General features: G+C 41.1%; 1 protein-coding gene across 2 annotated transcripts in view; it reads right to left on the bottom strand.

The window, feature by feature from the left end:
* The window catches only part of mettl15 (methyltransferase 15, mitochondrial 12S rRNA N4-cytidine), a 151,901-nt gene that overhangs the window by 13,478 nt on the left and 119,716 nt on the right, over positions 1-18,707 (bottom strand). The gene's annotated exons all lie outside the window — the stretch shown is intronic.

Here is an 18,707-nt window from a genome sequence, read left to right as displayed (position 1 = left end):
ATACTGACCAGGTGCATAACAGCTTGGTATGGCAACTGTTCTGCCGTAAGAAACTACACAGGGTGTTGGGCACAGCCCAGGCCATCACAGGTGCCAACCTTCCATCCATTTACACAGCTTGCTGCCACAGAAAGGCTCTCAACATCATCAAAGACCTTTCACACCCCGACACCCTGGTAATGATCTCCCACAATCTCTTCCATCATGCAGAAGATACAGAAGACTGAAAACACGCACCAATGGGTTCAGAGACAGTTTTTTCCCTGCCATTATTAGACTATTGAATGGACTTTCTAGCCTTAAATAATGTTGGTCTTGCTAAGGTTCATCTCTCTTGTACACCCTGTGCAATGTTACTTGTATGTCTCTGTCTAAATCTTTTGCTCCGTACATCCTTGCTTACTCTGATCTCCCAGTACTGCTCATAAACAAAACTTCTCACTGTACTTCAGTACAAGTGACAATAAATAAATAATTATACGCACTTAGTGTTAGAACACACCGCTGAATTGGGTCTCCTTCTTTAGAGACTGCAATTTCCCTTCCCATGTGGTTAAAGATGCCCTCCAATGCATCTCATCCACATCCCGCACCTCTGCCCTCAGACCCCACCCCTCCAACCGTAACAAGGACAGAACCGCTCTGGTGCTCACCTTCCACCCGACCAACCTTCGCATAAACCAAATCATCCGCAAACATTTTCGCCACCTCCAAACGGACCCCGTCACCAGGGATATATGTACCTCCCCATCCCTTTCCGCATTCCGCAAAGACCGTTCCCTCCGTGACTACCTGGTCAGGTCCACGCCCCCCTACAACCCACCCTCTCATCCTGGCACCTTCCCCTGCCATCGCAGGAACTGCAAAACCTGTGCCCACACCTCCTCCCTCACCTCCATCCAAGGCCCTAAAGGAGCTTTCCACATCCATAAAAGTTTTACCTGCACATCCACTAATATCATTTATTGTATCCATTGCTCCCGATGCGGTCTCCTCTACATTGGGGAGACTGGACGCCTCCTAGCAGAGCACTTTAGGGAACATCTCCGGGACACCCGCACCAATCAACCACACCGCTCTGTGGCCCAACATTTCAACTCTTCCTCCCACTCTACCAAGGACATGGAGGTCCTGGGCCACCTTCACCGCTGCTCCCTCAGCGCCAGACGCCTGGAGGAAGAACGCCTCATCTTCCGCCTCGGAACATGTCAACTCCAGGGCATCAATGTGGACTTCAACAGTTTCCTCATTTCCCCTTCCCCCACCTCACCCCAGTTCCAAACTTCCAGCTCAGCACTGTCCCCATGACTTGTCTGGACTTGTCCTACCTGCTTTTCCACCTATCTACTCCACCCTCTCCTCCCTGACCTATCACCTTCATCCCCTCCCCCACTCACCCATTGTACTCTATGCTGCTTTCTCCCCACTCCCACTCTCCCCAAGCTTATCTCTCCACGATTCAGTCTCTCTGCCATTATTCCTGATGAAGGGCTTTTGCCCAAAACGTCGATTTCGCTGCCTGAACTGCTAGTAGACCTAGCAAGGGTGTGTGGCCCGTTGTTATTACAAATTTATGCTTGTAAAAGGTATTGGTGGAACTTTCTGACTCCAAACATGGGCACCAACTTCCTTCTCTATCTGGGTGTACATACGCTCTGCTTTAGACAAAGTCATAGATGCACATGTTATTGGGGGTTCCTCTCCACTGGGCCAGCTATGAACTAATGCTATCCTGATGCCATACAGGGAAGCATCGCATATCAATAGCAGAGCTCACTTGGGATTATAGTGTGCCAACACTTTAGAGGATAATCATTGTTTTCTCACTTCTTTGAAGCTATAGCTTGGCTATGTGACCATTTCCAAGGCTGACCGTTTTTTTTAAGGGTTGATGCAAAGGTGTCAAGATGGAGGCCAGATTATGTATGAATTTGCCAACCCAAGGAAGGACTTAAGCTTCAGTACAGATGTGACAAACCGGGCATCTTTAATCACCCTCACTTTATCTTCCAACAGGTATAACCCAGTCTTGTTGACTCTGTAGCCCAAGTAAATGTCTTGCAGTGCCTAAAAACACATTTTCCCCTTCTAACGTGAACACTCATATGGGGGAAACATCGAAGACCATGTCCAAGTTCTCTAAGTGCTCTTTACTGGTCTCTGTGATGAGCACATCACCTAGATAAATGGTGACCTGGGGTGGATTTTGTAAAATATCCTCCATAATCCACTGCCAAATTGCAGTCTTGTATATTGGTGAAAAACCTTATGCGTATTAATTGTTGCAAACTTCTAGGAATCCTCATCTGACCACAATTGCAAGTACGCATGGCTCATGGCCAGCTTTGTGAAGGACAGCCTTCTTGCCAGTGCTGCTTATAAATCCTCTTCACAAGGAACTGGATATTTATCCAGCTGTGAAAAGCAGTTTACAATTTGTTTAAAATTCCCAAAAAGGTGACTCGACCTGTCAGGCTGTCAGGGTGCTGCCCATTCCACAAACGGGACTGGTTTGATGAATCCTTTGCTTTCCAGCCTTCTGATTTCAACCTCTACTTTTGCTGGTAAAGCAAATGGCATTGAGCGGGCCTTGCAGAGTCATGGAATTACTTCCTGGTCAACATTCAAGGTGGCCTTGGCTTCTTTGATAGTCTCTAGCCCTTCCTAAAATATTTCCAGTTATTTAATTAGGACTTCACTCAGATAGTCATTTTCTAATCAAAAAATGTTGTGCCAGTCCAGGTGAATCTTTCTCAACCAATTTTGCCTCATCAAGGTTCAGCCCAAGCCTTTTACTACAATCAGTGGTAATTGAACCATCTGCCTCTCATAAGAGACCAGAATCAAAGTTGTACCCTTAATCTGTAAAGGTTCCTTTTCCAGCAATGCTGCCTGACCTGCTGCGCTTTTCCAGCAATGCTGCCTGACCTGCTGCGCTTTTCCAGCAACACATTTTCAGCTTTAGATTCTCAGTCTACTGAGGTCTTGTGCAAATGTAAAGATTGGAGTCCAGAGTGAATTTTGTTAATGACTGGTTCTGCGATCACTGATATAGCTGTGTCAGCATCGACCGTCATTAGAACTGGGTGACCATTTAAGAAGATGTTTACTTTGACTGATTCTGATTTGGATGTTGTTTAGCAATTTAACTGTTCCAAACTAGATATAGGTGAACTTCTCAGGTGTTCACTTCTCTGGATACCAGCCTATGAGTTCTCTTACTGAATTCAGGTCTAATGGGACTCTTGCTGTCTCGAGTCTGCTTACTGGCAGCTACATGGACGGCTTGCCGGCCTGGAGCCCAAAGAAAATTATAACCATTTGGCCGAGGCTTGGCTTTGTTTTGGGGTTTGCTGTGGGCTAATCTACAGTCCCTCTGTTCAGGGTGGCTGTGCAATTGCCTTCACACATGTGGTGTTCCCCAAGATCAGTCAGACTGGTGAGGGTGCCCATTGCTACCTGAACACCTTGCAACTCATATGCTACACTTGTCACATTTTCCAATGATAAAGCCAGTTGCAGTGCATGTTTGAAGTCCGGTTTGGCTTCAGCTAGTACGCGCTTTTGACTGGTTGCACCATTAATCCCATATATTCAATGGTCTCTCAACATCTTATTAACAGTTAAACCAAAAAAACAGGAAAGAACAGTTCTGTCCAGCTTGAAGATTGTGGAGAAGCCTTAAGGAGGATGACATGATCAGCACTTCAGAAGGTCACAAAAACAAGGAGGGAATGTTTATTCTTGTCATAGCCACATGACACATTAATTGCGACATTAGTGAGAGCTGCTTCAGTGCTGTGACTGGTGACAATTTCCAGATAATTTCTTTTGTCATTCACTTATAAATCAGGAAGTTAATTTCTCTGACTCCCAAAAAAGGCAAGGACAGTTGGAAAGGCAATTTTCAACTTCTGTTTGGATTAGACACAAATTCACTATCCTCTGGCAAACCTACACCTTCAATGGCCTGCTACATCCAGGTGAAGAGGGAACATTTTAAACACCCTTTTGTTTTGCTGCGACAACGGTTATAAATTATTTTATTCTGTAGTTTTATCACAATTCAATTAAAATGTAATACTAGTTAAAAAGAAAGAATCTATTTAAAGCTTAGAATTTTATTACCAACTAACTGTGAAAAATAATAAAATGCAAAATCCAACAGACACAAGCACAGATGTAAAGTTTTAAAAAGATTGGGGAGCTAATACAATAGGGAAAAAAAAGAGTTCTGATGAAGAGTCACCAGACTTGAAAGATTAACTCTGCTTTCTTCCCACATCGCTGCCGGGCCTACTGAGCTTCTCCAGCAATTTCTGTTTTTGCTTGAGGAACATAAAAAGCATGAGTTTAGAAGGTTTTGGAGTCCTTGAGTTTTTACAATTTAATCTGAGGTCTTGGTAGTTGATGACTTGTATCTCAGGTATAGCAAAATTTGTAGATCCTTCAGTTCCAGTAAACAGTAGTTTCTATGATTTGTTTTGCCACATTGCCGGCTTTCAAACAGATGAGAAGGAAATAGGGAGGAGTCTTCCAGTCCTTACTGCTACCAATCCATCTTCTTCCTGTCTGCCGCTCTGTCAAGTAGCGACTGAAATGTGACTTAGTTGTGTATTCACAAGTCTAGCTCTATCAGCTTTCCATGTCCAGTTTGTGCAACTTCTCACACAAATGTTGGTTAAAGCAAGAGGTGAGAGCATCTTGACACCCATCTCTGCTGACTAGTTTCAATATTTTTAGTTAAAACGGTCATTGAAGTTCAGTCAGATTGTTCTCTCCACATCGATTTCCTGAATTTGCCTCAATCGGTGGCCATTTCAAGTCCCTGTTTTGTCCTTCTTGAAAACTATTGTAGCAGATGAAGGTTTCAGATGCTAAAATCAGATTATGGAAGTTGGAAGTTGATATTTCATACGCCAGTCACTATCGTTACAAGCTGACATTTCTTAAAAACTGTACTGTCCATGAAAACCCTATTACGAAAGGTGTTCCGAAACTTGAACATTCTCAAGCTCTTTAAAAAGGTTTTTCAAACAATTCCAATTCCAGCTTTGCATTTTTACACAGCTACAACCTGTTCATATTTTATTAATTTAAAAATAATAAAAGGATTTGTGAATGTTGGACAGAGTGGAAAATAATAATTGTGCTTACTGTCAGTACATCGAACAGTGTTGAAACAAGGAGTGTGTTTGTATTCCTATCTAACATCATTTTAAGTGGCTGTATAACCTTTAAACTGAAAACATATTGTTTTGATGCAACATTGGTAAAATAATGCTGTTGCACATAGACTTTAAATGTTTAGCCTCAAGTGTAAAAGTACAAAATTTTTTTTTGATCTTGTATTCCAAAGCATTTTCTCTATTTCTAGTTTAAAACTACAAAACAAGGGTGTTGTCGTTCAAAATTCTGCAGGTTTTGAGAGTCACAAATTCAGAAATGTGTGCTTCTTGAGCCAAAGACAGGAGAATAATTATATAAAAGAATTTTTAAACAAAAACAATAACTTAATTAAACTTTGAAAAATGACTTCCACCATTTCAAAATATTGAAAGTGCACCTGATTTTTCTCAAACCATAAAAGGAAGCATTTTAGCCATTCCTTAATTGTTCAGTCGGGCTGTAGCAAATTAAACAGTTAGGTAACAAAACAACATCCATAATATGGCGAACTCTCAAAGTCTGAAGCATTTATATCTCTCGTGTCCCTAAAAACAGTACTTTCTAAAACATTAATTCAGTCCAGGAAACAATGGTTAAGAAATTTTAAGTTAAATTTATGTAAAACCATGTGCAAAACCTCAGGAATAATCACTATATCTGGGGCAGGCAATAATCTAGTGGCATTATTGCAGGACTATTAATCCAGAGAGTCAAGATTAGAGTGGTGCTGGAAAAGCACAACAGGTCAGGCAGCATCTGAGAAGCAGCAAAATCGACATTTCGGGCAAAAGCCCTTCATCAGGAATATTAATCCAGGTAATATTCTGGGGACCCAGTTTCGAATTCTGCTGCAACAGATGGTGAAATTTGAATTCCATAAATATCTGGAGTGTAATGGTGACGATGAACCATTGCCAATTGTTGGTAAAATGCATCTAGTTCACTAACATCGTTTAGGGAGGGAAACTGCTATTGTAACCCGGTCTGGCCTACATATGACTCCAGACTCTAGCAGTGTGGTTACATTTAACTATTCTCTGGGCAATTATGGATGGGCAATAAATGCTTGCCTGGCCAGTGATTTCCACATCCTGTGAATGAATAAAAAATCTCTGCGCAGCTCACTAAGGTATTCCAGTACAGTGAAAGCAGCAGGGAAATTAATTTTCAGACCAGGTTTTCAGCTGCCTTTGAAATCTATGAAGAATTTCAAAGATCAGCTCTGACATTTGAGCATAAGATAATTAATAAATTAATCATTTTTAAATTTCCCTGAGTGAGTTCAATACTGTTGGTTGTTTTCCAACCCAACTGCAACTCTTTGGATGATAAGAATTCATCAATACGATTAGCAATGAGCTGCTTCTCAAGTTCACTGAATTTCAGTTCAGATTGGAATGAAAAATATTAAATTGTATATTTGTTGTGAATATTTCTGATTCCTTTCTAAAACATAAACATATTGTGGCTTGCATATTCATTCTATTATTTTCAATCACAAAACTATGAAATATTCTGCAAGTTATTAGATTAGATTAGATTACATACAGTTTGGAAACAGGCCTTTCGGTCCAACAAGTCCACACCGACCCTCCGAAGAGCAACCCACCCAGACCCATTCCCCTACATTTACCCCTTCACCTAATACTACGGGCACTTTAGCATGGCCAATTCACCTAACCTGCACATTTTTGAACTGTGGGAGGAAAGCAGAGCACCCGGAGGAAACCCACACAGACACGGGGAGAATGTGCAAACTCCACACAGACATTGCCTGAGGCAGGAATTGAACCCAGGTCTCTGGCGCTGGGAGGCAGCAGTGCTAACCACTGTGCCACTGGTTATGGATGCACAAGTTTTTTTTTGTTATATTTATCCACTTTGTCTGTCTTCAATCTATTCTCCTTCAGTCATGAGGGTGCCAAGTTATAGAATATGGGTATTTTCACTGCTTCACAGAATCTGTTTCATAACAGACAACAGGAGGACTGTTTACCAGGACGTTAGTGGTTCTGCTGTTGTTTCCTCATCTTCAAAGCCAATAACACTCTCCCCCTCCCCTCACCACTGCTACAATCCAAAAATACACAATTCAGCCGTGACAGCAAACAGAAAGGACTCAGCTTTTTGGCCAGTAGAGCAAATATCACATTTTGCCTATTGAGGGCAGTTGAATTACTGAGTCGGGGCTGATAATTGAATGTCTGGCCGGGAATCCTGATTCTACTCCTAGTACTGGGAAGAGTTACTAAGACAGCGTTTAGAAGTTACACATCAATAGAGAAATAGTCATAACCACAGCATGCTCCAACTTCAACTGTGTATATTGATTCAATTCCCTCCCACTTACTGGCTCAGTAACTCTCTAGAGCCAGTGATGACGCCATTAACAGCTTCTGTTTAAGAACAAATAGAAAGACAACAGAAATAAATAAGAGCATGATAACTTTAATCGTGTTTCTTTACAAACCTGTACTCTTGAAAAAGTAGAGGCTGATTGTGATACCCACTTGAGGTGACCGAGTCATCATTCATCTTACAACAAAAACTTGAAAGTGTTTTCAAGAAAATCGAACAAAAGATTATTTATTATTATGTTTTTAAAATTTGTATTATGATTAATTTGTTAATTTTTCATTTTTTTTTCATGGAATGTAGTTGACAAGATCAGCGTTGATTACCTGTTTCACCATTTTAGATGGCAGTTAAGAGTCCATAAGGCCATTATACATAGGAGAGGTAGTCGGCCATTCAGCCTACAAAGTCTGCTCCACTATTCAAATAGATCATGATTGATTGCTACCTTTTCTCCATAACCCTTGATGCCCTGACTGATTAAAATCTACCTTAGCACTGAACATAGTTAATGGCCCACAGTCTCACAGTCCTCTATGGTACAGAATTTCACAGATCTACTCAACCTCTCCTTGCAAGACAGTCCATCCATGCCTGGCACCACACTCGTGAATCTTCTTTGCACTGCCTTCAGTGCTTACGATAAAGGGTCCAAAACTGTTCACAGTATGGCAGCTGTGGTGTGTCGAGTACTTTGCATAGTTTTAGCAAAATCTCCCTTCTTTTATACACCATATTGCTGATTTTGAATATAAATATTTTTCCAAAATTATTTCTACTGGGAAAAGTTTAATAAGTGAATATCTCAATACTCTAAGAAACACTTGCATTTCTATCGGGTTTTTGCAAACCTCCAGCTATTTCAAAGAATTTTGCAGCCAATTAAGTACTTTGTGAAGCGTAGTCACTATTGTACAATAGGATACACACTGACAAGGAGGATTACAGCCTCAAACCATGATGCATGTGGGGTTAGTTGTTCTCAGCTGGGATGCATAGGGCTCCCACGTTTGGCACCACTCCTGACTCAAGACAAGCATGTGAATAATTGCCATGAACTGGAAAATTGACAACCAAGGAAACTGATGAGCAGAAATCATCCAAGGTGATTTATGAAATTATCAGAACTGCATAAAAGTTGTAAACATATATTCCTGCCTGACATTTTAAAAATGATCTCTGTTTGCTTGTAGGGATCAACCATTTGCAAAGCAATTTGAAATTATTAAGTGCATGCAAGGAAAGAATTCCAGATATAGAGATAAAGAGGATGTGATTAGAACTATTTGATCATGCGTCAGATAAATGGTAACATGAGCAGGTTAGACAGGTTGGTCTATTTCTAAGATATAATGCCTACACATTTTGACACAAGAGTCTCAACTTTCTTTGACATGTGCAGGTATGTTTATCATTTCAAAGATAAACTAGACAAATAGTTAGCAGTCATGTTGTTTCACTTATTCAATCATGGATATAAGTATTGTTAGCAAGGTCAGCATTTATTCCTCTTCCTTAATTGTCCTCAAGATGATGGTGAGCTACGACCTTAAACTGTTGTCTGTAAAATACATCCACAGTACCAGCAGGAAGTGAATTCCAGACTGTTGATCCAATAAGTTTAGATCAGAGTGGTGCTGGAAAAGCACAGCAGGTCAGGTAACATCCGAGGAGCAGGAAAATAGATGTTTCGGGCAAAAGCCTTTCATGAGGAATAGATGATGTTGATCCAATCAGTGCGAAGACACAGTGATATAATAACTTGGCTGGAAGGAGAACTTGTTTGGAAAGTGTTTTCAAAAGGTGCCTTGGTGAGTTACTGCAGCGCATCAGGTAAATGCTGCACACTTCTACCATTGTGCATCGGCGATAGAGAGAGTGAATGTTTAAGGCATATCGGCAGGTGTTCATTTATCAGGCTGCTTTGATGTCCAGCTTCTTGAATGTTTCTGGAATTGGAATCATCCAGGCAAGTGGAATGTAGTTCTGCACACTCCTGACTTGTGTTGCATAGCTTCTGACTTTCAAGAGATACTTGCCTTAAAACGCTGAGCCCCTGACTTGCTCTTCTATGGATGGTCCACTTAAGTCTCTATTCAATGTTAACCCCCAGAATGCTGAAGGATGTGGTGGTGGTGGTGATGAAGGGGTGGGTCTATTGATAATAATTCAATGAATATCAATGAAGATGGTTAGATTCTGTCTTGTTGAAGATGGTGATTGCTTGGCACTGTGAACATCACTCACCACTTTTCACCACGAGCCTGCACGCTGTCGGGACTCGACTGTATTCAGGAATGGACTGCCTCAGTATTTTTGGAGGTTGAATGATTTTGACCAATACAATCATTCGTAAACATTCTCACTTATGATGGAAGGGGGTTCACTGATGAAGCACTGGTACTTTCGCAGCATGAATCTTACTTGATGTTGATCAGTCCAAGTGGAGTTGAGAGAGCTTCTTCAAGGTAGGCATTCAATTCCTGACAAAGGGCTTATGCCCAAATTGTCAATTCTCCTGCTCCTCGCATGCTGCCTGCCCTGCTGTGTTTTTCCAGCACCATGCTCGACATTTATCAGTCGAAGCCTGGATAGCATCAGGCACTGCTGAACATGAGCACAGACTATTCAGTATTTGAGGAGCTGCAAATGGCGCTGAACAATGCACAATTAATGGGCGGCATGGTGGCACAGTGGTTAGCACTGCTGCCTCACAGCGCCTGTAGACCCGGGTTCAATTCCCGACTCAGGCGACTGACTGTGTGGAGTTTGCACGTTCTCCCCGTGTCTGCGTGGGTTTTCTCCGGGTGCTCCGGTTTCCTCCCACAGTCACAAAGATGTGTGGGTCAGGTGAATTGGCCAAGCTAAAATTGCCCATAGTGTTAGGTAAGGGGTAAATGTAGGGGTATGGGTGGGTTGCGCTTCGGCGGGTCGGTGTGGACTTGTTGGGCCGAAGGGCCTGTTTCCACACTGTAAGTCTAATCTAAATTATCAGTAAACGCCCCCACTTCTGCCCTCATGATGGAAGGAAGTTCACGATGAAGCAGCTGAAAATGATTGTGCAGGGACCATCACTCTGAGGGATTCCTACAGCAATATCCTGAAACTGAGATGATTGACCTCCAGCAAGCAAAACCATTTTCCTTTATGACTTCAAACAGCAGAGAGTTTTCCTCCCAACTTCTTCTGATCCCAGTTTTGCTCGGACTCTCTGATGCCAAATGTGGCTAGAGCGTCAAAACCAGTTAATCACATTTCACTTCTTTATATCTTTATTTCATCTTTTTTTTTGGAATAGTAATTGAACCATATTCTATCAAAGAATTATGATGATGCATAAGGAGGTCAGTTGGTCAATCACATCTGCAGCATCTGCTTTTAATTCATTGCAATCTCCTACCTTTTCCCTGTAACCTGTTTCTATCTGGTTATCCAATGTCCTCCTGATTACCTCAATTGCATCTGTGAGGTGTGTCCCATACCCTTATGACTCGCTGAGTGAAAAAGCTTTTTCTCACCTCACCTTTGCTCCAATCTATTTCCACTGGGGTACAAGTGCTTTTGGAGGTACCTACAAAATCACATGTTTTCTGCTGCTTTCCAGAGTACTCCACTTCGATGACCTTCCCTAAGGTCAGCATATGGATTGAGCTTGGCAGGTCCTCACTCTAATGAAGACTCTCCACTGCTATCCTGCTCCCATGTACCATTCACCTCCCCAAATGACAACACATGCCTTGATGACACTACAAGCTGCACACAAGATATGCAGATCATTGGAAGCATTTATTCAGCATTCTTGGTGCCCTGTTAGGAGATGATGAATATCAATTTCTTGACCCACTGCAGTTGGTGTGACGCAAATGCTGCCACAGTGCTGTAGAAAGTGTGCTCCAGGATTCTGACTCATTAACGGTGAAGGAATGGTGATAGACAGTCAGTTCTGATATAACTCGATAGATTTGTTCTTGTGTAATCTCGTGTTATAAGAAAATCGCATAATAGCTGCACCATGATCTTGTACTAAAAGTTCTGCATCTTATGATCCTCCCCCACTAGCTACCTGACAAAGCAGCTGTGCTCTGAAAGCTAGTATTTCCAAATAAGCCTAATGAACTATAACTTGGTGTTGTGGGATTTTTAATTTTGTCCACTTTAGTACAACATCGGCATCTCCTGATCATTTTTACAAATCTTTGCACACCTCGTCTTTTCCTGGGTAATTTTGCCGAAGTAGCTGTCCTGTAATCCCTCCATTCCAACTTACACACTCCCTTTTAACCTCTCTTAAGAAACTCTCCACTCCACCAATTTAGTTCAAAGTCACCTCAACAGCCCTAGTTACTTGATTTGCCAGGACACTGTGCTAGCATAGTAGTGTCATTCATGCTATACAATGCTTTTGACCCATCTCCTGTGACCCCAACTTTACATATGGTCTATTGGCCCTCCTATTTGGTTGGTCTTACAGCTTTCGCTAATTTAGGCCTATTTCCTTGCATCACTCTATCCCCCAATCATCTACCAAACCAACTCAGCAATATTCATAAGTACCCATGGACTCAGGTAAAAACCCGAAGTTTATTCATTAAAGTTCTAAAATGCAAAGTATTTTGCATTGAGGAGAGCATTTTGATAAATCATCTTCACAGACCTTAAGACATTGTTGTATGTATTGATAAACAATTAGTGGAATTTGCACACCTTTTACACATAATATTCTTCCATGTTAACAATTCCAAAGGGCACATGACTCCATAACTCAAGGATCCCTGACCCCCACCTTAAAGAAAGCATAACCTTCCGCACTCCCAAGGAATCCTCCTCATAAGCTCCGGCTATCCAAAATAAATACATTAAGAACAGACCTGTCCTAAGCCGGTCTAATCTCCCCACTCCAGACACCAGGCCATCAAAGACCAATTTGATAAGCGGCACTAAAATACAAAAAAGAACTGTGCATGCTGGAGGTCTGAAACAAGAACAGAATTTGCTGGCAAAACTCAGCAGGTCTGGCAGCATCTGTGGGAAAAAAAAGCTGGCCTAACGCTTTGAGTCTGGTAACTCTTCATCAGAACTGTTAGCAGCTAGGAAAAGTGTTGTCTATGCTGAAGGTGAAGCCTGGGGAGAGGGGGAAGGAGAGAGGTGAGAAATACCAATGTTGGGGCAGGATTTAGGATTTCTGACATTTTATACCATTTTCCTAACAGCAGGGAGAGACTTTTTCACGGTGAAAATCTGGGCCAAAGTATGGGTTTTTATTTAAAACATGTTTGAATTTTGACTGCAGGTTAGAGGTTTAGGGGAATATTGTACTGTTGTTGTTAGAAGAGGAATTGAAGGAGAAATTCAGCACATCTGGCAGCTCTGAATCCAACACGTCTCTTCTTCAGAACTCTCACTTTTCAGTCGCAGAGATCCACAGCACAGAAAAAAGCTTTTGGCTCATTGCATCTGCACCTATCAAAATCAACCACCTAACTATGCTAATCCCAATTCTGAGCACTTTACCTGTAGCCTTGTATGCCTTAGCATCACAAGTCATGAGTGATGGGTCACAAGACATTGACTCTGTTTCTCTATCCAAGATAGACCTGCAGGGTTTCTCCAGCACTTCCTGTTTTCATTTGAGATTTCCAGTATCCACAGTATTATACTTGTGTGCTGCACCACTTCATAAAAAAATTAAAATTGTTCATATATTACAGCATATCTTTTAGTTGTAGCACATAACACCTGTCAGCAAACTGGGTGTTGTGATGAGCCATAACCAACAGCTGTGGTATCATCACAGTAATGAGTAACATTAACCATTCTAGCCTGATATTTAGATTGATGCAGTGCACCAACAATGGCTAGATCATAAACACACATTTAAAAGTGAAACAGGGCTGAATTATACCAAAACTCAGCTGTGCATCAACTTTAAGGAGTTTTGGAGGAAACCCTCCATGAGCTCAAGTAAGTTTTTGCATGAAATAGTCCACTCCTCAACTTCATTACGTATGCACGATACTTCTGCGGCACTGTGCGCATGCTGTCTTGTAGTCACCAGCAATGAACACACTCACCACTGCTGGGAACTTGTGGGAGTTTTACCATCAGTGTTAAATTTGAAGCCTAGTTTTCGTTGCCAGCCATGAGCAATCCATCACACAGCGTGGGGTTGGGGACAAAAAAAGCCTCGAAATTTGTATGGTTGACACTGTACTGCAAATAGGAGCACAAATTGTGAACATATTACTACCTCTCATTGTCACCTGTCTGATCGACTATCACTATAACTGCAGCTACAATAATGAAGTTACAGAGGCTACCCTTCCTTAGTGAGATACCACATTAGAACTTTGTCGAGAATCTCAGTGCCCAGCATAATATAATAACTCGCCACTCTTTAATGCAGAAAGCCTTCCAACAGTTGAAAAGAAAATCTTTTATTAACAACATCCTCAGCGATGAAAAAGTCACCCTCAGGTCCCTTTTACATCTCTCTCCTCTCAGCTTAAAAATATGGACCCTAGTTTTGAACGCCCCAGCCTAGGCAAAAAAACCTTTGCTATTCAAGTTATCTAGACCACTCATGATTTAACAAATCTCTAGGGTCATCCCTCAACCTCTTACACTACAGTGAAAAAAATCACAGCCTATCCAGCTTATCCTATATCTCAAACCTCTGAACCCTCTCCAATTTAATAATGCCCTTCCTGTAGCAAGGTGACCAGAACTGTACACAGTGCTGCAAAAGTAGTCTCATTAGCATCTTGTAAAGCTTCAACATGACATCCCAACTCCTGTACTAAATGGTCTGAGCAATGAATGATGCAAATTTCAAAGCATCATGTACCTAAATCTCTAAGTCTCTTTGTTCTGTAACACTGCTCAAGGCCCTACTTTTCATTGTATATGTCTTGCGTTTGTTGTTTTTCCCAAAATTTAATACCTCACATTTATCCAAATTAAACTCCATCTGCCATTCTCTAGCCCATCGACCCAACTGATCATTGTTATCTCAGTGGTAACACCTGTAAGTTTTGAATAGGGTTGCAAAATGCCAAAAATGTTATGAGCTTTCAAGCAGGGACAAAATAGGTGAGTTATGAAAGTAAGCAAAGAGCCTTGAGATGCACTCTGCTCTGATGCATGATGGATGTTAGTCCCAGCATGCAAAGCGATCTGGCAGTAGTATTATAATAAAAGGTGTCTGTGCATTCCAAAAGTGCAGCATGAAGTAGATAAATTTATACTAAGTGGGTCATAGACATGTCATAATAATTTGGCGAGTGAGGTGCTTGTCCAATGCTGACCTCTGTCAATGGGGGTGGGGGAGGTCAGCTAGTCACTATCTATGGAGTGTGCCCTGCATTTTTAGTCTCCAAGGTGAAAGCCCAAAGGTGCAGGTTGTGAGCTGGAGATGACAGGCACCTACCTAGACTTTTGTGTCAGGAATGATTTCATCTACTTCCTTTCTATGGCATGGAAGAATAGCAAACTACATATAAGTGAGGTGAAAATAGGTAACAATAAAATATAAATGCATTCAAAAGGGTCCCATGTCACTGATTGCCATGTCTCTGTTCAAACATGGGTGAATGACTGGACTTGTTTCTTGACGTTAATAATCTCATTTTTCGTATAATGCCATATTCTCCAAACAGACTCATCACTGCTCTTGTGTTTGGGGCAGAATTCCTCCTATAGCGATTGCTACCTCCAATTTAGAGGGGTTTGTTGTATAGATTTACGGCATGTTCTACTATTACTGCTACCAATCTCAGCATTCATGAGGAGGTTGAGGAGCAGGAATATTAAATCAGAGATATGCTGTCTTTATAATTGATACTGTGTGTTGGCTGGCTGAGCCTTCATAGCAAAAACATGAATTCATTTTCCATTTTAGCATGTATGTAAAATCACTGTGCTTCAGGTCACTGAGCAAAACACATTGTGATAACAGCCACTCTCCCTCAATGTGACAAATAATTGCACAAATATAAATTTGTCCCCTATTTCATGCTACTCTCTAAAGTCTCACAGAATTACTTAATTCTAATTTGAGAATTTGCATGAATTCTTTCACCTTATCGTCTGTAACTTTATTGATTCATCAACAAAGGATCCAAGATAGAATTTAGAATGCAATAGAAAATCAAAAGCTTTGAAGTGATTTACTGAACAGCATAACAGGGAACCTATCACAAAAACTGATAGCCATTATTTTCTAAATTGAAAACCTGATTTGAGACAGATCTACTGTAATTTGTTTTGCATTTATAGAATTTGAGTACAACAGTGCTAAAGATGAAAATAGAATATATTCTGCCTGAAAATATAGGTTTAATCCAAATACATAACCATTGAAAATGTTCTTACGTTTTCAATAAATTTCAATTGGAGTCCATTGGCACGAAATTGGTGAATACAGTACCTGTTCTTCAGGTGGAAATTGGAGGTGGGAGGGGGTACAAAAGGGTGATTTCATGGCATAATTTCCTATGTACTATCTACAACAAGCTTTACCCTTTTTGCTTATGTTAATATGGGTCCTAACAATTGTTAAAGAAATTTTTGCAAAATGTACTACACCATTTCAACAAAGCTCAAAGCAGAAGTATGATTGTTACAAGTTTCAAACTTAAGGTCATGTGATGACAGACTACAGTGGAAACATATGTACACTTATGAATATTATAATTAAAACATACTGAATGAATAAATAGTGTAACTTTCCACAGGATTGATACTAAAGACATTCTCCATTTGGTTACTTTCCAGACAACACAGCTGGGGAAAACAATTTCCCAAATTCGACTGGAAAGCACAGATAACTAAGAACATGTTAATATGAAAGTTACAGTTTAGTGGTTTGAACTAATTTTCAGAGTTATGGCGCAGGTTTTTTTAAAAATAGATGGCAGTGTCTATCTTTGATTGGAATGTTTTATGATCACCACGAAGTCATCCACCAAAACACTGATCATAGGCTCATGGAACCCCTTCAGTGTGGGTGGCACGGTGGCACAGTGGTTAGCACTGCTGCCTCACAGCGCCAGAGACCCGGGTTCAATTCCCACCTCAGGCACATTCTCCCCATGTCTGCGTGGGTTTGCTCCGGTTTCCTCCCACGGTCCAAAAATGTGCAGGTCAGGTGAATTGGCCATGCTAAATTGCCTGTAATGTTACGTCAAGGGGTAAATGTAGGGACCATGGTCTGGATGGGTTGCGCTTTGGTGGGTTGGCGTGGACTTGTTGGGCTGAAAGGCCTGTTTCCAATTTGTAAGTATGGAAGCAGCCATTCAGCCCATCAAGTCCACACTGACCCTCCAAAGAGCATCCCATGCAGACCCACTCCGTACCCTATCCCTGTAATTCTACATTTCCCATGGCAATCCACGTAACCTGCACATCCCTAGATATTTTGAGCAATTTAGCATGGCCAATCCACCTAACCTGTACATCTATGGGCTGCGGAAGGAAATTGGAGCAAATCCATATGGGAAACTCATAAGATCTGGGAAACATTATTCCATATCAGTTGATTCCCCTCAAAAAGCAGATTTGACTTCTGATAAATAGGCAGAGGTTGAAAGATTAGAGACAAAAAAAACCTGCAGATGCTGGAATCCAAGATAGACAAGCAGCAGGCTGAAAGAACACAGCAAGCCAGGCAGCATCAGGAGGTGGAGAAGTCAATGTTTTGGGTGTAACCCTTCTTCAGGACTGAGTGAAAGGGGACTTCAAAAAACCATGCCTTCTCTCGCCACAACAAGTAAAGATCTGACACAAACATGGAATGCTTTTGTTCATTAACAGGGGTTTGCTTTTCAAAATAAGCATATAATTTATGTAACAATATACAAATCTCCATTCAATCTTCCTCATCAAAGCTTTTGAGTGCCACATATTAAGGAATATTATCATAAATGAGTCGAGTGACCTTTCTTCAAAACTGATAGCTAGGAAAGGGTAGTATTGATGCTGATGACAGGGACACTTGGAGAGGAAAAGGAGTGAGCGTATAGATGATGGCTCTGCATTGAGCATTTAGTGGTATGCAACCGGAAGCTCAGAACAGAATGGTGGTGTTTTGCAAAGCTGCCACCCAGACTGCGTTACATCTCCCACCTCTCCAGTGTAGAAGAGACCGAGAGGAACATGTCACTTCAACACACCACTACATTCCCATGCCAATGGTTCAGTCTCAGGCTTGCTACAGTCCTCCCAGTGAGACTCAAATGAACAGCAACACTTCATCTTCCATTTGGGAACATTACAGCCTTCAGGACTCAATATCAAGTTTAATAATTTTAGATCACGAACAACACCTTCCATGCTGATGACCAACTTCCACTTCCCAGGTCTTGTCATGACATGGCTTGCTTTCAACACAGCCAACCCATTTTTACCCACTCATTGTTCCCCATTATTACTTATTTAGCTTCTCTTCTTCTTTAGCTTACTATAATAATCTTTTTGTCTGCATAACTTTTGCTTCTTAATTTTTCTGAGATCAGTCTCTACTTATCAGCACAGCCTCCCTCCGATCACCACCCCTCCTCCCCCCGATACACACACACACACACACACACACACAGCATTAATATCTGAAGAAGTCATACAGAACTCGAAATGTTAACTCATTTTTTAACCTCTCCACAGATGCTGGCAGATGTGCAGAACTTCTCCGTCAATTCCTATTTTTGTGCATTTCAGATCTTTAGCATCTACAGTCTTTTGTTTCATTATAATAAATAAGTTGGATTAAAATTTTAAAACAGGTTAACAGTGACCAAACCATTTGGGAAATAGTAGAATGACTATAATGAGATTTCCTTAGCTGACAAAATAGTACTAAGCAGCCAAGTAGAGATCTACAAACTTACATATTAGTCATACAATTCCTGAACACTTTCAAACTATGATAAAAAAAATCCCCAAAGATTACATTGTCTATAGAGAACCAAACTCAGGATTGTTGAAATGACAAGAAAAGGAAGCAAGCTGTCAGATGCAGTGACAATCAAGGCTATGACTCATATAAGGTCTCCCGGCACAAATACAATCCTCACTTTGTTAAAAAAACTGATTTACTGATGTGACACAATTATTCAATCCATGCTAATCACATCATGATTTTTACCATCTTGATGCAGAACTAATTAAAATTTAAAAATATGATTAGTATG

The sequence above is a fragment of the Hemiscyllium ocellatum genome, chromosome 18 (assembly GCF_020745735.1).
Source record: "Hemiscyllium ocellatum isolate sHemOce1 chromosome 18, sHemOce1.pat.X.cur, whole genome shotgun sequence".
In the NCBI taxonomy this organism is placed as follows: domain Eukaryota; kingdom Metazoa; phylum Chordata; class Chondrichthyes; order Orectolobiformes; family Hemiscylliidae; genus Hemiscyllium; species Hemiscyllium ocellatum.
This window is presented reverse-complemented; position numbering and strand designations above follow the sequence as displayed.